The 10,541-nt window shown below is 38.6% G+C and overlaps 1 pseudogene; it reads left to right on the top strand.

Annotated features, from left to right (window-relative positions):
* Window positions 1-505: 505 nt before the first annotated feature.
* Window positions 506-2,933, top strand: LOC101430611 (ribulose-phosphate 3-epimerase-like; annotated as a pseudogene).
* The last annotated feature ends 7,608 nt before the right edge of the window (window positions 2,934-10,541 follow it).

The following is a 10,541-nucleotide window of genomic DNA, read 5'->3' as shown; positions in this document are numbered from 1 at the left end:
AGAAGGTATAGCTCAGTTCAGTGGTTGAGCACCTGCTTAGCATGTAGGAGGTCCTGGGTTCAATCTCTGCTACCTCCTAAAAAAGAAATATATGTGTGATTTATGTATAATTTTTAAATTGAGATCAAATTTTTAAAACATCTACCTCAAAGAAAATATGGGAGAAAACTATATGTCAGGGGGCTGAGGCTGGCCAGAAAAGATGCATGGGCAGGGGGGTAGAAGCCAGTGGGAGAAGCTTCAGGGGTGCCATTGCTAGTGGAAAATTCATCAACCAATCACTGTGTCAACTGAAACAGAAGTTTCTTGACCTTCACATGATGAAGATCAGGGATCTAAACTTAACCAAAAAGCTAGAGAGGCACCATTTGTCACCATTGGAATGGTGGGTTTTGCAGCAAGTGTTTCATATGGATTATACAAACTGAAGAGGAGAGGAAACACTAAAATGTCCACTCACCTGATCCACATGTGTGTGGGAGCCCAAGGCTTTGTTATTGGAGCGATGACGCTTGGTATGGGCTATCCTGTCTATCAGGAATACTGGGCAAAACCTAAACTTTAGGAGAAGAGATGCTGTCTTGCTCTCATTGGTGGTATTTGCTTTAATTGGACTCCTCAAATTGAGGTGACAAGCATATGCTGAAAATAAATCATTTGAGTAGGTTTAGACAATAACATGGTATTTTAAATATTGGTTGCCTTTCTTTCAGGCTTGATTTGCCTAGAGACCAAATTACTAGGGACTAGTTCACTAACTAGGTCATTCAGAGGAGTCAAGTTAGCCCAAAAGACACAAGTCACCCAAATTCTCTCGTAAATGGTAAAATATCTGTGTTCTAAAATCTTCTGTTGAAATTAGTTCTAAAAAATCAGTAGGCCAACTCTGAAGTGCTTCCAGTTCTGCAGAATATCACATTGTTGGTTGAGAGTGCTATTTACCTCAGTTAATTTTTTTCTTTCTGCTTACCTTGTGGACTGGTCTGGTATTCTGGTTTCTAGAACTGGTTGATTCTAAAAGAACCCTTTCAGAAAAGTGCATGGAATGTAACACTGTAATGCCGCCCGCGAATGAAAATGTGTGTTTAAACCAAACCTAAAAACTTGGGAACAGAGCTGCTTAAAAGTAGTATTTATTTTAGAATCGTATTTATAAATAAACATGAGAATAACTTAATTATGGATTCCACTTTAGCTCTTTTGTAATTGCAGGATTATATTTTGCTGCTGTTATTAGAATAATTTTTAAATGTCATCTTGAAATAGAAGTATGTGTTTAAAGGGCTACTCCAAAAGTAAAGGAGGACTTTAAATGTGTTTGGTATATTTATTTTCTCTGTAAGAGTTACAAATGTGTATACATTATCTGTATTGGAGGTGATTTGATTAGTGGTTTATAAGCAAGTTGATTTGGTCAGGCATTATATGCAAACCTGACATAGTATAGAGTGCTTTTTTGCACTTTTGAGATTCTCTTGTTTGACTTTGTAGTCCATGATGACAACATGGTGAACATATTGTTATTAAAGTGACTGAACACTTAAATATATATATATATATCTTAGTATCTTTAGACACTTGAAAAAATCACCTACATTTTTGTATTGTGCCTATTTTCATTTTTAGTCCATGTTCAACCTCATTAGAAAAGAGACATGACAGTGACCACAACTTTGCCATGTCCACAAAGGCTTATCTTCCCTGCTTTATCTCTACAAACAAAGGTCCATCAGAAACAGACCTGCCTGAGGATTCATGTGTATTTACTATAAGATAAAAGAAGATTATTCAATAAATGACCCTTGGAAAATTGCTTAGCTTTTTGGATCTTACCTCACACAAAAATAAATTCCAAATAAATTAAACAAAAGTAAACTCCAAATAAATTAAATGTACAAAATAAAACCATGAAAGAACTGGCTAGTAACTATTGCATAGTCCTAGGACTGAGAAACCCAGTCTAAAAAAAGCACTGAAGACAGAAAATATTGGTAGAACTCACAATGCAAATGTTAGAAACAGCTTTAATTAAACACAAACACTATAAGACAAATGATTACTAGGGAAACATCTGCAACATATGTGAAAAATAGTTATAATCATTACAACATAAAAATGGCCTTTCAGATTAATAAGGAAAGAAGGAATTCACCTGTAGGAAAATGGGCAAAGGATGCAAAAGGACATTTTCAGGGGGGAAAAAAGGCAAAGGATGAATAAAAACACGAAAAAGTGTTCAGCTGCATTATTCATTAAAAAAATAATAATAAAATATAAAAAGTAATTTAGGGGTTTCTTGGCTCCTGGGAACCAGCACCATGGCATCCAGCTGCAAAGATCAGCCTGACTGTCCTCAACAGCGACCTGGCCAACTTAGGGCAGAGTGCCTCCAGATGCTGGACTCTGGGGCTGATCATCTGCTCCTGGACGCAATGGACGGCCATTTTGTTCCCCACATTACCTTTGGTCCCTGCAGTAGAAAGCTTCCAAAAGTAGCCAGGCCAGGGTCCTTTCTTTGACATGCACATGATTGTGTCCAGGCCAGAGCAGTTCTTAAAACCAATGGGTATAGCAGGCACCAATCAATACAGCTTTCATCTCAAGGCGACTGAGAATCCAGGAGCTTTGATTAAGGACATTTGGGAGAATGGGATGAAGGTTGGTCTGGCCATCAAACCAGGAACTACAGTTGAGTATTTGGCACTGTAGGCTAATTAGATTGATATGGCCTTGGTTATGACAGTGCACCCTGGATTCGGAGGGCATAAATTCATGGAAGATATGATGCCTAAGTTTCACTGGTTGAGGATCCAGTTCCCACAGAGGTCAACGGTGGAGTAGGTCCTGACACCATCCATAAATGTGCTGAGGCAGGAGCCAACATGACTGTGCCAGGCAGTGCCATTATGAGGAGTGAAGACCCAGATCTGTGACCAACCTGTAAGAAATGTTTGCTCAGAAACATTCTCTTCATCAATGAAACCTCAAAGAGCCCAATGTTTCTGCTCATGAAATCTCCTTTTTTACTGGAAAACAAGAAGGTTGTCTACCAAATCATATTGCAATTGAAGCTGTGCTGCTTTTCTGAGCAATTTTTCATTCCACTGACTAAAATCTATTGTGCAGAATGTTGTAAGAGATTAGAAATTGGTGTGTATAACTACATTTTTAGTGAAGGAATTTAAAGATTAGTGTGATAAATATCTGGTTTTTACTGGGAAGCTCAATTTTTATAAAGAGTAAAAGTATAGATGTATTATTGTTTTAAACAAAAATATGTCTAATGCCTAATGCCTATGTCTTATTAGCTACTTGTATTAGTCAGCCAAAGGAGTGCTGATGCAAAGTATCAGAAATCTGTTGGCTTTTATAAAGGGTATTTATTTGAGACAAAAGTTTACAGTTATGAGGCCCTAAAGCAGAGGTTCTTAACCTGTTTTTTCCACAGACCCCTTCACCAGTCAGGTGAAAACCATGGACTCCTTACTAAGTCCACACTATACCATGTATTATTTAATAAAAATATCACACCTGCACCAACAAGTCCCCACAAGAATAATGTTTTTTTAAAAATTCAATTCAAGCTCACAGACACCTTAATAAGAACCCCTGCCCTAAAGAATCCAATTCAAGGTTGCTTTCTCACCCAAGTCAGTTGCCACAAGTTGAAGAATGATGGCAGGTGATCTCTAGGAAGGTTAAGCCTTCCTCTCTCTCAGGTATAGGTTGGCAGAGGGCTTGTTTCTTTCCAGACTTAGCTGCAAACTATCAGGCGAATGGCTCAGCTCTCTACCTGGGGCCGCAAGATCAAAATTCTCACCACTACCAAGTCTATGGAGCCCTCTCTCTCTTCCTTTGTGTCTTCTTGAGTGAGTGTCTGTTTATAACAGCCCACCCAGGGGGTGGGGACTCAATCTGAGTGACGACCTAGTGATGTAGTCAAATCAGAGCCCTAGTCTTAACATAATTTAATCAAAGACATCTCAGCTAAATCTAATACAATAAAAAGGTAGCACACCCAGAGGAATAGATTAGTTTATAAACATAATCTCTCTTTTTGGGAATTCACAAATAATCTCAAACTGCCACACTATTATAGGAAAAAAAAAAAGGATTTTTCTACATTTTTCAAAGAATCTTGTTACTTATTAACTGTTTTCCAAAAGCAAAGAAAGTCCTTATGTTTTTACTGTTTCATGTCATTTGTGATTTGTGTATATGCTTGATATTATAATATGACTAGAATGGAACATATGAAAAATCCCAAGCTTGGATCTGGCTGGGATAGGATGCCATATTCTTCTTACGACTAAAACAACTATTTTCAGTTTTTCTTCATATACTTGATGCATCAAAACAATTTTTTTTTCAGTATGAAAAAAAGTAATCCAATGAGCTATCACTTTCTAACTTAGTACATTAACTGGTATTAAAAAGAATAGTACAGGGAGCGGATGTGGCTCAAGCGGTTTTGAGCACCTGCTTCCCACATGGGAGGTCCCTAATGCCTCCTAAAAAAATAATAATAATAATTAACAAGCGAACAAATGGAAAAACCAACCCAGGGGAAGCGACTCCTGCATATGAGGTCCCAGCTTCAATCCCCAGACCTGGTACCTAAAAAGAAAAAAAGAACAAACTAAATAAATAAATAGTACATCAATGGCAAGGATTTGGGAAAATTGGCATACTACTTAACTGGTGAGAATGCAATTTGCACCGTTTGGACAGTAATTAGGTGATAAACATCAGCAACTTAAAATATATTACTTTTACTCAGTAATTTCATTTCTATGGATTTATAGCAAGGAAATAATTGGACAGTGAAATAATATTTATGCATGGATAATTATCACGTCATGATTTAAAATAGTGAAATTTTGAAAGTGATTTTAATATCTAAAAAAAGATTTGTTATGTCAATTATTAGATATCTATAATTAAACTTCTAGTCATTAACAATTGTTCTGCAATGAAGACTTATTGACATGAAAAGATGTTCAACTTATTGCTAAGGCTGCATATTATATGTAAGTTATGATAACAATTAGTACATTCTTGGGCATATGTGTACTGAAACATACACAACAAAAATTTTTTCCTGGGAGTTAAATTATGATTTTTGTTTCTTTTATATTATTTTTTGCTATTGTTGTCTGGAATTTCATCTATTCTGAGTTTAGCTTATATTACATATTATAAAGAAAAGATAATTTTTAAGAATAATAAGAGGAGGGGCAAGATGGCATCATATTAAGTGCACCCACATCATCTCTTCAAAAAAAAATGGCTGAGTGGGGGGAAATCCCTCTTGAGTGAGCTGTTTGGGAACCCACAAAGCAGGAGGCTTCAGGGCATTGATCTGCAGAGAATGTGACAAAAAGAGTGACTGCTCAAGGTAAAACCATGAGTTTCTCATACTTCAGACGGGAGCTGTGGGATGCTAAGCCCCTCCCTCAGTGCAGGAAGCCACAGTAATCCCCGACTCTCTCAAAGGGCAGGTCGCCCTGCTGGAGGAGACTAACTCCGCGAGTGGGAGGATTCTGGTGAAGGATGGAGAAGGTCCCCTGAATGTGGGTTCAATTGCCTGGACCCCCTGTTTGTGAGCTTTGAGGCGCATACCAGCTGGCTTGAAGAGAAACCAAGAAGAGGGGAGAGGCGAATCTCCTGAGGTAGCTGATTTATATAACCTCCCTGGGATAGGGAAAATTGGTCTGGGAGAAGGTGGAGTCAGGGAATTAATTAGTCCTGTGCAACTCACCTAAGGGAGGGGGACAGTAGGAAGTGCTTAATGAGCTTCCAAGAGCATATTTAGGGTTCCTGGCAGGGTGTGGGTACTCTCACTCAAAGAGACGGAGAGTCATTTTTTTCTGTGGTGAGTTAAGTCACCAGGGTCTCATTTGAATTTCAAAAGGGGACTCACACACAGGCTATTGCTTCCTGCTGCCCTCCGAGAGAAAGCAGTTAGGAAAAAAAGGGGGTTGTGGAGGGACAGATTCCTAATCAGCACTTTATCCATTTGCAAAGAGTCAATCCTGCCCCAGGGAAAGGGACTTTTTCTGAAGAGCTAATCAACCCAACAAGAAAGTTTAGCTCAAAGGAAGAGTTTCAGCCTTGAAGATACGAGGTCTCTAGTTCTATTTCCCGCTCCTCTTAGAACAATGATCCACTGGGATATTAAACATCTAACTCATACTTTAGGACAGGGAAAACATAGACATTAGCCTTGTATTAGTTTTCCTTGGGTCTCTTATTTTTCCTAAAAAAAAAAGTTTCTTTTATTATATAATTTAACATAGTTTACTCACTAAAACTCACTTCAAAATCTGCAGCAAGAAAGCTGCAGGGTAATTGATTGATAGACACCGGCAATCTGACAAGCGCCACAGGGGCTTGGTATGGAAGTCTGTTTTTTTTTTTTATTTTTTAAAGATTTATTTATTTATTTAATTTCCCCCCCTCCCCTGGTTGTCTGTTCTTGGTGTCTATTTGTTGCGTCTTGTTTCTTTGTCTGCTTTTGTTTCTTTGTCCGCTTCTGTTGTCGTCAGCGGCACAGGAAGTGTGGGCGGCGCCATTCCTGGGCAGGCTGCACTTTCTTTTCATGCTGGGCGGCTTTCCTTATGGGCGCACTCCTTGCGCGTGGGGGCTCCCCCACTCGGGGAACACCCTTGCGTGGCACGGCACTCCTTGCGCGCATCAGCACTGCACATGGCCAGCTCCACACGGGTCGAGGAGGCCCGGGGTTTGAACCGCGGACCTCCCATATGGTAGATGGACGCCCTAACCACTGGGCCAAAGTCCGTTTCCTGGAAGTCTGTTTTTAATTAGTGTTTGGATGACTCCTTGCTTGTGGGTTTGTCTGTTTTGTTTTGTTTTTTTCCTTGTCTTTCCTTCCTCTTTATACCTTCCCCCCTTTTTTTCCTTTTCCTTTTTTAAAATTAGGTACTGCCAGCTTGTTTCTTGTTTGCTGTATTTCTTCTTACTTGATTTCCTCTTTTCTGTGTGTACTGATTTTGGCTACCAATGCTATCTCTTTTCCTTCCCACATCTTTCTATCTTCTACCTTCTGTTGTTGCTCTTACATTTTACCTCTCTTTGTTTAGCCCCCAATTTTTCTGGCTTTTTAGTTCTAACATGTCTATTCTATTTTCTATCTTTTATTAACTCTTTCCCTTTTTGTCCTTTCTTTTCTCTTTCCTTCTCTCCTCATCATACTGGCCTTTTAATTCAAACTATATTCTTCTCCAAATTCAGTTTTCCATTTCATTATAGGTACTCCACTTTTTTATTCCTGTAACTCTACGTTGCTTACATGAGTTTAATAATCATTCTCCTAGGTCTTATATGGTTCTTCTGCTAACTTTTACTATCAATATTACTATTATACTTTTTCTTTTCTTACCTCTTTTGCTTTCTCTAGCCCTAATCTTTTTCCTTCAAGGGAACTTAGACAACAACAAGGAAATAGAATAAGAACAAAGTGTCAAAGAGAAAACTTAACACACACACACAAACAACAACTAAATAAAACCCAAAACTAGAGGGAGAATCTAATCAACTGAACAAACCCATCAAGATAAAAAGATGACTAGACAGCAACAAAAAATTACAAACTATACCAATAATCCGAAGACATGGCCCAGGCCAATGAACAGAGTAAAAGCCAGGAAGAGAAGCAGAACATTGAACAACTAATCAAAGCTGTCCAAACAAATATAATGGACCAACTTAATGAAGTAAAGGAAGAGGTTAAGGATATTAAGAAAACACTTGGAGAGCATACTGAAGAAATTTAAATATACACAAAAAGATAACAGATATGATGGTGATGAATGACACAATCCAAGAAATCAAAAACGCACCCTTATCAGGGAAGCGCACTTGGCCCAGTGGTTAGGGCATCCATCTACCATACGGGAGGTCTGCAGTTCAGACCCTGGGCCTCCTTGACCCGTGTGCAGCTGGCCCACATGCAGTGCTGATGCATGCAAGGAGTGCCATGCCACGCAGGGGTGTCCCCCATGTAAGGGAGCCCCACACACAAGGAGTGTGCCCTGTAAGGGGAGCCGCCCAGCACAAGAGAAAATTCAGCCTGCCCAGAAATGGTGCTGCAGACATGGAGAGCTGACACAACAAGATGAGGCAACAAGAAGAAACACAGATTCCCATGCCGCTGACAACAACAGAAATGGACAAAGAACACACAGCAGATAGACACAGAGAACAGACAACCCTGGGGGGGGGGGGGAAGGGGAGAGAAATAAAATAAATAAATAAATCTTTTTTAAAAAATGCACCCTTAGCATATAACAGCAGACTTGAACAGGCAGAGGAAAGAATTAGTGATATGGAAGACAGAACATCTGAAATCAAACAGATAGTAGAATTAATAAATAAAAAGATAGAAAAAATCCAGCAGGGACTTAGAGATTTGAATGACAACACAAAATGCACAAACATATGCATTATAGGCATCCCAGAAGGAGAAGAGAAGGGAAAGGGGACAGAAGGGGTGATGGAGGAAATAATGGCTGAAAACTTCCCAAACCTATTGAGGGAGATGGATGCACATGTCCAGGAAGTGCAGCACACCTCAAACAGTATAAATCCCAATAGGCTTACCCCAAGACATATACATGTCAAATTAGCCAATGCTCAAGACAAAGAGAAAATACTGAAGGCAGCAAGAGAACCATCACATACAAAGGAAGCTCAATAAGATTAAGCACTGATTTCTCATCTGAAACCATAGAGGCAAGAAGGCAGTGTATGACACAGTCAAGGCACTAAAAGAAAAAAAAATTCAGCCAAGAATACTCTATCTAGCACAGCTGGCATTAAAAAATGACAAAGACTTCAAAATATTCGCAGATAAACAGAAACTAAGAGAGTATGCTGTATTAGTCAGCCAAAGGGATGCTGATGCAAAATACCAGAAATTGGTTGGCTTTTATAAAGGTTATTTGGGGTAGTAGCCTACAGATACCAGGCCATAAAGCATAAGTTACTTCCCTCACCAAAACCTATTTTCACTTGTTGGAGAAAGATGGCTACCAATAGCTGTGAGGGTTCAGGTTTCCTGGATTCCTCCCTTCCAGGGTTTTGCTTCTCTCTGGGTTCAAGGTTCCTTTTTCCTGGGGCTGTTTCTCTTTCCTCTGTGAGCTTACTTCTAGCTTAAGTCTTCAGCACCTAACTCCAACATCAGAAACCCTCAACACTGTTCTTTCCTATGCCTTTTATCCATGAGTCCCTACCACTTAGTGGGTGGGGACTCAATGTCCTAATCGTAACTTAACTTAATTATACCCAGGTACAATGAGATTACAAACATAATCCAATATCTATTTTTGGAATTCATAAATATACCAAACTGCTACATATACCAATAAGAAATCTGTTCCTCAAAAAATACTAAAGGGAGTTCTACAGACTGAAAGAAAAAAAGCAGGAGAGACAGAGTTGGAGTAGAGTGTAAGAACAACTAAAATGACAAGAGAAATAAAAACAACTTATGACATACACAGATCCAAAGAAAATATGGCTAACGTAAGTAATTCCTTGAGGGTAAAAACATTGAATGTCAATGGGTTAAGCTCATGTGTCAAGAGACACAGATTGGCAGAATGGATTAGGAAATATGACTCATCTATATTCTGTCTACAAGAAACCCACCTTAGACCCAGGAATTCAAGGAGGTTGAAAGTGAACAGCTGGAAAACAATCTTACAATCAAACAATAACCATAACAGGGCAGGAGTAGCTATACTAATATCAGATAAAATAGACTTTAAATGCAAAACTATTGTGAAAGAAAAAGACAGACACTATATATTAGTAAAAGGGATAATCTTTCAAAAAGAAAGAACAATCATAAACATTTATGCACCTAAACAGGGCACTCAAAATACATGAGGCAAACACTGGAAAAACTAAGTGGAGGAATAGATGCCTCTACAATTACAGTGGGGGACTTTAACACACCATTACCACCATTAGACAGAACATTTTGACAGAGAATCAATAAAGAAACAATGACTTTGAATAATATATTAGAGGATCTGGGCCTAATAGAAATATACAGAACACTACACCCAAATACAGCAGGATAAACATTCTTCTCAAGTGCACATGGATCGTTGTCCAAGATAGACCGCATGCCAGGCCACAAAGTCTCAATGAATTCAGAAAGATTGAAATCATACAAAATAATTTCTCTGAACACAATGGAATAAAGCTTGAAATCTGTAAGGGGCCAGAGAACCAGATTAGGAACAAAGATATTGAGTTAAGCAACACACTCTTAGACAAACAGTGGGTCAAGGAGGAAATCGCAAAAGAAATCAATAACTACTTTGAAACTAATGAAAATGACAACACAACATATCAAAGCTTATGGGATGCAGCAAAAGGTCTATTGAAAGGTAAATTCATAGCCATAAATTCATATATCAAAAAAGAAGAAAGAGCTAAAATTGAAGCCCTAACTGCACTCTTGGAGGAATTAGTAAAGAAACAACAAAATAACCCAAAGGAAGAAGAAA

This window comes from Dasypus novemcinctus, chromosome 1 (genome assembly GCF_030445035.2).
Source record: "Dasypus novemcinctus isolate mDasNov1 chromosome 1, mDasNov1.1.hap2, whole genome shotgun sequence".
Lineage (NCBI taxonomy): Eukaryota > Metazoa > Chordata > Mammalia > Cingulata > Dasypodidae > Dasypus > Dasypus novemcinctus.
This window is presented reverse-complemented; position numbering and strand designations above follow the sequence as displayed.